This window comes from Elephantulus edwardii, unplaced genomic scaffold (assembly GCF_000299155.1).
Source record: "Elephantulus edwardii isolate Elephantulus edwardi_28Jun2011 unplaced genomic scaffold, EleEdw1.0 scaffold00064, whole genome shotgun sequence".
NCBI lineage: Eukaryota > Metazoa > Chordata > Mammalia > Macroscelidea > Macroscelididae > Elephantulus > Elephantulus edwardii.
Window position 1 is genome coordinate 13,443,680 of NW_006399814.1, and position 11,628 is coordinate 13,455,307.

The 11,628-nt window shown below is 43.0% G+C and overlaps 1 pseudogene; it reads right to left on the reverse strand.

Annotated features, from left to right (window-relative positions):
• The window catches only part of LOC102871084, an 86,312-nt pseudogene extending 74,991 nt beyond the window's left edge, over nucleotides 1-11,321 (reverse strand).
• Nucleotides 11,322-11,628: the final 307 nt, after the last annotated feature.

Sequence of the window (11,628 nt, forward strand, 5' to 3'; positions counted from 1 at the left end):
ATTTATTCCCACTTGCTGCTGAGAGAATCTAATCTGTTTATTTGGGATATGAGAGACCTGGAAGTCCCAGTCCTTGTCTGATGCCACAACGCAGATGGCTGAAAGCAAAACTACAGATAACAAGAGCTGGAAGAAAAGCGTTAGCATGGTCTATCTCTCTACGGTGTTTCTGATTATTGGATTATTTGGGAGAATATCAGTCTGTCTCCCCTGCTGTTCTGGCAGCTCTAAGAGGGTGGACATCGTGCTTAGCTTTACTCACCATCATCCTCAGAACCTAGAAATGTGCCTGGCATACTGTATGTGCCCAATTAATACTTGTGAATGGTGTTGTAGCACGAGGAGACCAGCATTTCTGTGGGTGGGTGAGGTGCGCAGAGGAAGTCAAGGATTGCCAAAGCAAAGCTACTTTAGACTCTAAAGGGGCCCACGTCACACTCACAGAGGGGACCTGCTTTGGATCTAGGATAGCAGAGGGATGCTGAGGTACCGACCTTGGGGAGGCAGGCCCTTTGTCTCCTCACCCAGGCCCCCCTGCCATTTGAAGCACAAATCAGTATGTGCTCAATTAATTCTTGTGAATTAATTGTAGAACGAGGAAACTAGTGTTTCTGTGGATGGGTAAGACTTTTCCTGGTGGTTTTTTTTTAATTTGTTTGTTTTTGGTTGGGTTTTGTTTTCTTTTGTTTTGTTTTTTTTTTAAGAGCTGGAGAGGCTGCTGAGTCCAAGATTTGGAACTCTTTGGATTTCCACAGAAAACTTCTGGGAGGGCCTCTAATCCTGATGCAGGAAGTATTTATCCAGGGTGACATAGCAGTCAGAGTTCTTGAGAGAATAGACTAGTTAGTCTCTGAATAAACCGTGGTTACTCATATTAACCTGTCCTGATAACCCACCCTGATGACCTGAAATGATAATCCAGAATTTCCTATTTCCTCGGAGTGAAAATAGACATGTGGTTTCCTCAGGAGATGGGTAGGATGTTGTGATTTGAGAGGATGCAACAAATTTTTATAATTGCATAATTTGTATATAATTCCTGGTAATAAACTGTAATGATTATGGCTCTGTTTTTATGAAAGGCTCTCTAATCTACTTATGATGGGATGTTTTCTGGGCTCCAGAATGGTTTCTCATTAAAAGTTTCTTTTTGCTTTTTTTTTTTTTTTTAAAGTTGTATGCTTAGTTATTTGTTTTAGGAGAGTCTATGCAGATAGATTATTGGGATTGTGCTAGATTCAGATCTGTTGTTCATAGGGTTGCTATGAATCATATTCCACTTGATGGCACTTAACAACAACAACAACAAGAACATATATTATTTTCAGTAGGTTAAGGACGAGGCTGTGACTACACACACTCCTGGTCCCCCATCACTGATGATAGGAGAATCTTCACACCTGCCAGAAATGTTATCTTACAAAACAAAGCATCTGGCTGCATTTCTAATACAGTCATCCAATAAACATTTATTGAAGACCTACATGTAGCAACTACTATTGTAGACTTATCATCGCAGAACTCCTCACATAAGAATAAGAGAGATATATAAATCAAACGACTACACTAAGGAATGTAATATTACCACTGTGATGAGAGCTATAAGTATGAAGTGCATAGAGAGAATGGATGACAGTGAACTTGACCTAATAAAGAGGACTGAGAGGGCTCCAGAGGAAGTGACATTTGATCTGGGTTGTGAACAATGAGTAGAAGTGAACTGAGTAAAGGGGTAGAGGAACATTCCAAGCAAAAGGAATGGAGTAATTTCTTCTCAGACAGGGAAAGATAGTAGTTTCTTCTTTCCTTGTACTCTTGTGACCAGAAAAGTGGTCAGAGGGATCTTTATGTAGTAAAGTATGCCACTTGCAAGAATGAGTTTTCCCTAAGTCAGATATTTCTAACTGGGGACTTCCTATATACAGGATAGTTCTAGCTTCAGTTCTAGATTTAGTTTTACTCTTCTTCCATACATATATTTCCCTAACTGGATCTCTAGACTTTATATTTGAGCCATATTGCTTTTGTTAGGTGCCACTGAGTTGAGTACGACTCTTAGTGACCTCATGAGTGAACTCTTCCTATCCTGTGCCATCCTGATTAACTAGTGTCTATTGCAGCGATCACTATGTCAATCCACCTGGTAGGGGCTCTTCCTCTCCTTCTCCAATCCTCCACCCTTCCTAGCGTCATGTCCCTCTCTAGGGAATAGCTCCTCCTTGAAACATGTTCCATGTATATGAGGTGAAACCTCATCATTCTTGCCTCCAAAGAGCACTCAACCGCACCCTCTCCAAAACGTATCTGTTCTGTTGGCAGTCCATGGGATATTAAGTGCTCTTCTCCAACACCACAGCTCAAAGGCATCAATTCTTCCTCTGTCATCCTTATTGTTGTCCAGGTCTCAGATGTATAGAAAGTGATCAGAAAGACCATGGTCTGAATCAAATGCACCTTAGTCCTCAAACTGACATCATTACTCCTCGATAATTTGCAGAAGTCCATAACTGTAGATTTTCCCAGTGCAATGCATCTCCCTATCTCCTAACTGCTGATACCAAGAGGGCTAATTGTGGATCCAAGCAAGATGAACTTGTTGACATTTTAATCTCCTCTCCATCCATCATGATGTTGCCTATCAGTCCAATGGTAAGAATTTTTGTTTTCTTGACATTGAGATGCAATCCATACTAATGGCTGCACTCCTTGATCTTCTGCAACAAATGCTTAAAGTACTCCTCACTTTCAGCAAGCAATGCTGTGCCATGAACTAGAGGAATGTGGATAGTTGTAGTAGTGTAGAGGTAGAGCTCAGATTGGAAGTCAGTTGAAATAAGGAAAAATAATGACAAGCATCATTTAATAATTGGAACATGGAATGTACATAGCCTGAATGTTGGGAAGCTGGAAATTGTAAAAAAATGAAATGGAACATGTGAACATGCTAAGCATTAGTGAACAAGATGGACTGGCTTTGGCCACTTGGAATAGAAGAATGTTGTTGCATTCATAATAAAAAAAGGTAATTTCAAGTTCTATCCTGAAATACAATGCTGTGAGTGATAGGATATTATCCATATGCATATAAGGAAGGCCCATTAGTATGACTATTATTCAAATAGACACACTGACATCTGGAGAAAAAGAGGAAGAATTCGAGCCATGGTGTGTGCAAAAGCAAAATTTGGCTCCTAGTAAAGAACTTGGTGCCTCTCAGAAAGACTTGAAGACTTTTTTTTAATAAAAGAATGGTAACAACAAAAATAATAGTAGCCCTTTTAGGTACAACCACTATGGAAATAAGATTGATGCTTCTTCTGAAGCTTTGTCTGACGTATTTTAGACATGTTGCAAGGAGGGACCAGTCCTTAGAGAGGGACATCATGCTTGGGAGGGTGGAGGGACAGCACAAGAGAGGAAATTTTTTTTTTTTAAGAGAGGAGGACTTTTGATGAGATGGATTTACTCAGTGACTGAGGTAATGGGAATAGGTGTGTCAGAGATAGTAAGATTGGCACAGGATTTCAGAGCTGTTGTACATTGGGTTGCTGTGGGTTGCAAGCAACTCGATGGCACATACAACAACAAGAGGAATACTATTTGATCCAGCAATCCCACTACAAGATAGGTATCTCAAAGAACACATAAGTATCCCAAAGAAACAAGAGTCTTGATGCAAACTGACACTCTTTATTATGTTAATAATGCTTTAGTAGTGTTATTCACAATAGAAAAGAGTTGGAAATAACTCAAGTGTCAGCAGATGAACAGCTAAAGAAACAGTGTGTACATTCACACAAAGGAGTATTCAACTCAGCTCCTCACTGTTGAGTAGGAACTGCCTCGTATCTGACCCTCTAGTGTGTTTGGGAGGCTGTAAATCACACGCAAAGAGCTGGCCAATCTCTCTTCTGTGGAGCAGCTGGTCGAATAGACCTGCTTGCCTTTGGATTTGCAGCTATACTTCTTACTCACTAGAGTTTCTAATATTTCCCGGTGGAGTATTATGCATCACTGAGAAAGGAACACCCCAAGAATCCATGAAACACTGTACACCATAGATGAATCCAGAACAAATGACACTATGTGGCATAAGCTAATCACAAAAAGACAATTAGCAGGCATGCAAAGAGAGGGAGGAGGGAATGGCATTTTAATAAGTTAGATGAAGGGAAAGGCAATATACGATAAGAAAGTCATTGCTGTTGTTGCTAGGTGCCATCATGTTGAACACGACTCAGTAACCCTGTAAACAACAGATCTGTGCTTTCCTCTGTCCCGTGCCACCCTCACAATCTGTCTTGTGCTTAAGCCCGCTGCTCCAGTCACTATGTTAACTTTTCATTCATTAGTTACATTAACAAGTCATTAAAATATGAGATGTGATGCTCCTTCTCACTTTTTATTGGTCTCCTGCCATCACAGGAGGGAAGCCTTGCCCAGCATCCCCTAGTTTTAGGGTTTCTTGAGTCCTAGGGCCTTAGCTCTACCCCCCACACACTTGATTCATCCCTGAGTGAGACTGTGCCCAGAAGGCACTTGTCAGGGACTTTGCAGAGGCATGTCACTCTCCTCACCAAACCTCCTCTGACCCTCATCCATTTGATAGAGGCCTAGTCATTTGCTCAGTATTCAGTTTAAAAGTCGCCTCTTCAGGACAGCCCCCCACCCACTCTCTGCCCCGACTGTGGCTATACCTCCTTGATCTCCTTCACCATTACACTTGGTTACAGATGTTTGCTCAGCATCAGTGTCCCTCCCCCTTTTGGACTATAAATCCTATGAGACCAAATACACACCTGTCTTGTTTAGTGTTTCCTCAATGTCTACATAGCACCAGACACAGAACAGGTGTTCAGTAAATGAGTGAGTGGTAAAGTTGCATCTGATGCCAGCTAGTACTGCCTCATTTCTGTCACTGGGAAGCTCTCAGCCATTTCTGGGTGGGATTTCTCCTAAAACAGTTCCCCCAAATCCCACCCCTGCACATACTGTGGCTTCCTGTTGATACCGACCACAGAACACTTCCTAGGTGACCATTTCTCTGCTTGTTGAACAAATAAGTCTCCAGACAGAGAGCCTTTTCCACCATTATCCCAGAAATCTAGGGCATGTGAATATGTGCCGGTGGCCTTGGACCAAAGAGAAGGTGTGGTGGGGTAGCCTTCAATCCTTGCTGAGATGGAGATGAGGAATTCAGAGAGACATAAGGAAGTGGTATGTGAGATCTATTCTTCAAAGCTTTCAGTTCTGGAAGCCCAGGATTTAGATGGGGGCTTGATCCACAGCCACACCTTGCTGGCCTGCTGGCCTGGCACTGCCGGCCAAGCCATCCACCCATCTGGAATGAGACTGGAATTTTCACCAACAATGCAGACCTCTGGGAGAAGACATTAGAGACACATTGTTTCTGGAGGCTGAAGCACAGTATATTGCTGGCAATTACATATTTCTCATCCATTAAAGAATACTTTGGCATGGGAAATACAGATTAGGAATGAAATTGCAATATAATCAAATTGCATTTTTATGGAAAGTACTACATTTTTGTCTAAATAAAATTCAGTAACAAAATTTTACTTGCTTTTCCCACAAAATGCCTTTCCAAATTGATTTTTCAGAGAAATCATGGAAACCATTGTGGTTTTAGGAGAAGAGGGTCTCATCCATAAGCTTTTGACCCACAGCATGACAGGACCATAACTGGTGAGCTCAGGAGACCCTGGGTTCAGAGCTGCACCGGTCCCCAACGTCCTGCCAGCTAGTTAACGCATCTTCTATGAGACTTGCTGGGAGATGACAGACGTCTCGGGATGCTCCTGCCAGGATGGAGTAAACGTGATGACAACAAAAGATGGCTTGTTCTTTCTGTGTCGTCCCACATTAATGGAGCAGCAGGCAGGTGTTCAGAGGAAACTGATTTGAGGAGGCAGATTTGAGGTTTAGAGTTTGGAAATGACTGGAGAACAGGATGTGCAAATCACTGTCTCTACAGGAAAAGATTTGCAAAAAGGATTTTAATCTGTTTCTGCATCGCCCCAAAACATTCGTACAAAGAGTCAAAAATGTAGTTCCTCCTGCCTGTGTTTGTTCTGCATCTTATATGGAAACATCTGGAGCATCATTGGAATTTATCATCCATGCAGATGCTTGGCATTCTCAACATGGGGCCAGCTGTATGCACACAGGAACGAATTGAAAATGATTTATTCCCTCTCTAATAACTGTAATCAACTGCCAGGTTTTCAATAACTGTAATCAACCGCCAGGTATTTATTGATCTCTTATGTTAGGCATATGCAAGGTGCAAGAGACATATGGCTGTGGTCCTTCTATTGAAGAGAAGTGGCATCGTGCTTATCAGGTGAAATCCACCAATGTGACCTAACTTTACTCTCAGTTCTCTCTGTGGTCTTAATCAGGAGGTTCTTCCTGGGGATTTTATAGGATCCAGGGAGGACTGGGACAGCTAGGGGGGCTTCCTGGAGGAGGGGGAGGATACAGACCTGAATGAGGGACACTTTATATGAAGAGATGGAGAAGAACATACTCATAGCAAGGACCAAGGCCTGGAGGTGAGGGTGAGCTAGTTGACTTGGGAAAGAGGAGTTTAAATTAGGGAGTACAGGGAAATATAATTGGGAAACTTAGATGAACCTGGATGTAGCTATGAGTTCTAGTGGCCTTGGCTCAATTCCACCAGCTGCTTCGTGGGAGAAGGATGGGCAGTCTCCTCCCGTGTGATTAACTGCTTCTGAAAACCCGCAGGAGGGTCAGTTATGGGTCAGTTCTGACTCAATGGTACAAAGCAATAACAACAAGTATGGGTTCAGTTTGGGGGAACATACAGTAAAATGTAACAATAGGTGCTCTGATGGCCTGGTGGGAAGAAGTTGCACTGCAATCCAAAAGGCATGTGGTTTGAATCCTTTGGCTACTCTGTGGAACAAGGATGGGTAATCTCTTCCCAAGCAATTTATTGCATCTGAAAACCTACTGGAGGGTTAGCCATGAGTCCTTTGTGACCTGAAAGCACATAACAATAGTAACAATACCAGAGCAATAAGTAAATACAGAAGACTGGGGAAGTTGGGCTCTTGTGCATGTGTGTTGATCCCTCTAAACAAAGTGTCTCCTTTCTTTAAGGAACTGCGGTTTCCCAATGAACAGCTCAGAGTAAGTACAGGGGATACTCCTGTTCTTCCACTCATCTCAGCACTGTCTGCATTTCAAACCAGTAACAGTTCTCACACACATTCACAACTGTATCTGAATAATTGAGGCTGTTGTGGTTTTTTAAAAAATAAATCTGGTTAAATGACTCAATGGCACTTAACAACAATAATAACATTGAGAGAGCTCTGTTGGCTTAGTGGTTAGAAAGTGATACTACCAAGCCAAAGGTGGATGATTTTAATCTGTGGCACTCAGGCCTGGTTTCAATTGTTTTTGGTCATTCTTCTAAGTGTTACAGCACTGGTCTGTGCATTGCCATGCAGAGGTAACTCATGGTTGCTGTGATGCTAAACACTGTGACACTGATGTTCCTAATGTGAAAATGGTTCCCCATGGTGGATAGTGCTTGGTGGAGCTACCTGATTAAAACAAGTGTGGAAGCAGGAGTGGCATCTATTTCTGAAATATCTTGCCTCCGGAAACTCTATGGACTTAGAGAAAGGATGACAGTTATACAAGTGTTCAGGTCTTGTGTTCATAGGGTCACTATGAGTCATCTACGACTTGATGCCACCTAACAACAACAATTTGGTTAAAAGGTTTTTTCAACTCAAATTGGTTTCTTGACACTCTAAGGATTGTTTCAAGCAATGCTTTGGAAACTCCTATAATTATTTCTAAGTATAAAAGTTTGTTTTGATGTTGAGAGGAGCGTTTCCGGCCTCAGAGGTAGGGCACTACTGCTGCTCCATGGGAGTCATCCATGCGTGGTGTTTGGACAAGGGAGAAGTGGTCCCGGTTGAGTTCTGAGGAAATGGTTGTGGAGCTGGGTTGATGGTAGAATGGAAGGATGGGATGCAAGAGCCACAGTGGAAAGGAATATAGGGATTTAGAAAGGTAGGATCTAGCAATGCTTCATGAAGTCCTGGGCAGTGCAAACAGTTAAGCACTCAACAGCTAAGTGAGAAATTGGCTGCTCAAACCCCTGAAGGCACTTAGGATGAAAGGCCTCTCAGTCTGTTCTGAAAGATCACAGCCACAAAAACCCTATGAGGCACAGCTCGACTCCACAACACATAGAGTTGCTATCTAGTCCAGACTGACTCGACTGGCATAGGTTTTGTTTTAGTAGCTACACCCTGGGGAGCAGAAGACGGTGAGAAGTTTAGCCACAATTCTCAGCTGAGGAAAGTCAAACAAGGGCATTAACACATCTCTTCATTCTGTGATTCTCCACCTCTGACCTGAGTGGACAGCTTCCACAATCCCAGAGCTCAAGGCCTAAGGTGTGTGTTGTTGTTCTTGTTAGGTGCTGTTGAGTCAAGTACTACTCGTAATGATGCTATGAACAAATGATCAGAACTCTGTTCTATCCTGTGCCATCCTCACACTTCCTGACACACAAGAGCGCATTGTAGCAGTCACCTTTTCAATTAACCTGGTTGAGGGTCTTCCTCTCCTTTGCTTGCCCTCTACATTTGCCAGCAAAGCCTCATTATTCTGGCCTCCAAAGAGCTCTCAGGATGCACCCTCTCCAAGACATACCTATTTATTCTCTTGGTCATGCATGGGATGTTCAGTGTTCTTCTCCAACACCACAGCTCAAAGGCATCAATTCTTTCTCTGTCATCTTTATTCATGGTACAGCTCTAAGATGCATAGCAAGTGATCAGAAAGACTATGGCTTGAATCAGACTGACATCATTGCTCCCAAATAATTTGGAGAGTTTTCTAACTGCAGATTTTCCCAGTGCAATGCATCTCCTTATCTCCTGTCTGCTGAGACCAAGGATGTTAATTGTGGATCCAAGCTGTGTGAGGAGCCTACACATTGTTTTCCAAGGTTCTGTGACTGGATGGCACACCCAGGCCCTGGCCCACCTTGAGGTCCAGTGTGGGGACAAAACAGTAAGGCAAGAAAAGACAGCAACAAAGCACAGGCTTTTTACGCTGCAGAGTGTCCCATGTTTACTGAGGAAATTATGATAATTGAATTTAGAAGAAAACAAGCCATGAGTCAGGCATGAAAGCATTGCACTCATTTTCCTTGAAGGTTAAATACAGTTGTCTGGATTTTGTATGAGCTCTGTCTACGCAATCTGTGTTCTTTTCTCAGAATGTCTGGGATGAGAAGAGTGAAGAACAATGTTTCTTTTGAGGCTAACTCATAAAGCATTTTGTAGTGGATGATAAAGCAGGAGAGCCTTTTTTTTTTGGCAGAATGAACTAGTTACCTTCCCAACTATTTTCCAATTCTCTGTAGTCATTGATTTTTTAAAAAAATTAATTTCAATGAACATCTACAGAGATTTTGGACTTCCATTCATTCATTGTTGCACTTTTCTCCCTGCCCACCCCAACCCCACCCCCAGTTCGCTCCTCTCCTTGAAAAGCAAGAGAAAAAACTCCTTCATTGGTACACAATCCCCCCCACACACCCGCACCCCGAGTATACTACACTCTGCAACCCTCATTCTGGACTCTTATGATAATCATAATGCCCTAAAATATATTACTTTTAAACTATTTTCTCCCTCATTGGCTTCAATGCAGTATACATAATTTATCCATTTTTCTCAGTCTTACCCCCACCCTGATGTCAGCCTCACTCTACAACAGTGGCACTATATAGTATTTGTCCTTTTGTGACTGAGATATTTCACTCAGCATAATGTCCTCCGGAGTCACCCATTTTGAATAATACTGCATGAGTTCCTTGTTCTTCAATGCTGTGTAGTTTCCATTGTGTGAATATACCACAGCTTCTCTAGCCATTCGTTTGTTGATGGGCACTTAGGTTGTTTCCAACTCATTGTTATTGTGAACAAAGCCGTGATAAACATGGGTGTGCATGTAACTGCTTGGATGTCATTTATGGTCTCTTTAGGGTGTATTCCCAGTAGTGAAATTGCTGGGTCAAATGCTATGTCTATTTGCAACTTTTTGAGAAAGCGCCACATCACTTTACACAGTGGTTGCACCATTTTACACTCCCACCAACAGTGAATAAGGGTTCCAGTCTCTCCACAAACTCGCCAGCATTGGTTGCTTGCTGTTCTGTTAAATTTTGCTAGTCTTACTGGGGTGAGATGATATCTCATAGTTGTTTTGATTTGCATCTCTCTCAGAGCTAGGGATTTTGAACATTTATTCATGTGCTTGTTGGCCATCTGAATGTCATCTTCGGTGAAGTGTCTGTTCATATCCTGTGCCCATTTTTCTATTGGATTATTTACCTTTATCTTGTTGTGGTGCTGGAGTCATTGATTTTTAGCTGAGCAAATGGCTGCATTTCCCAGCCACTGTTGGCCTTTTTACTCAACTCTGGCCGAGGGAATGGAAGCAAAGTAAATCGAGTAACTTCTAGGATGTGCCCTTTTAAAACATGTGCCTTCTACCAACCCTTCTCTTTTGTTGTTGGTCCCATCTTTTAAATGGTTTGAAGATACAATGGGAGTGAGCCATCCGGGGCCTGAGGATGAGGGGGCTCCTTGGGGTGGGTGAGCAGCCAGGAGGAGCCTGAGTCCCCGATACCATGAAGCAGCTCTGCCATCACAGATTCTGCCCAGATTATTATGCGAGAGAAAGAAATCTCTCCCTTCTTTAAATAAGCTTCTGTGGTTTGAGGGGTCTCTGTTCATGGCACCTACTTCTACACTCTCATTTATATTTCTTTAATGTGAAAGTTGAATGTGTGCAGTTGGGAAATAAGAAAGATGTACAAACCACTTCAAGGTTTAGGTTTTGGCAACTCAGAATGTTGGGATTTGCTGCCTTGGGGTGTTCCTCACGAGGACGAGGAATCCAAGACTTCCTAACGATCTGCCAGTTTGCGGTAGATTTTGAAAACCTGCCATCCTAGTAGTCTCCCTTGGATCCTCCTCATCACTCGCTCCTCTCCGCCTCTGGCGTTTACTACCTGGTTGAGGCAGTCATCCTCATCCATGTCATCACCTGCCGGACTGACTGCCAAGTCCTTAGAGGGAAAGGACTTTGGCTTGTTTACTGCTTATCCTCCCAGCCTAAAAGAGTACCTGGTAGACAATCAGTGCTTGATAAGATGCTCACCGTATCAGGGTGCTCAGGGCCCAGGCACTGTTCTCGCTGATTCCACACTCACCGCCTCTTCTCCTAACATGGTCCATGGAACCCTACTTTATAATCTTTCTGTTATGCAGATCCTATCACCCCAACCCATGCTCCTCACCCAGCCTGTCATACATGCCCACTGACTGCAGGACAGAGTCTACAACCCATGACGGCCTGTGCCTCAGCCCCAGGTCCTGCTTTATGTGCCTTGCATCACAGGCTTAATCCACTGTTGAGCTTGCACCTCTCAGCTCTGGCACTGTTTCCTGCTTTTATGCCTGGGAATGTTTTGCTGCCTGTGCTTGACATGCCACTCCTTTATCTAGCAGGCTCCCATTCACCAAAAACCAGCTGGGGCTGACC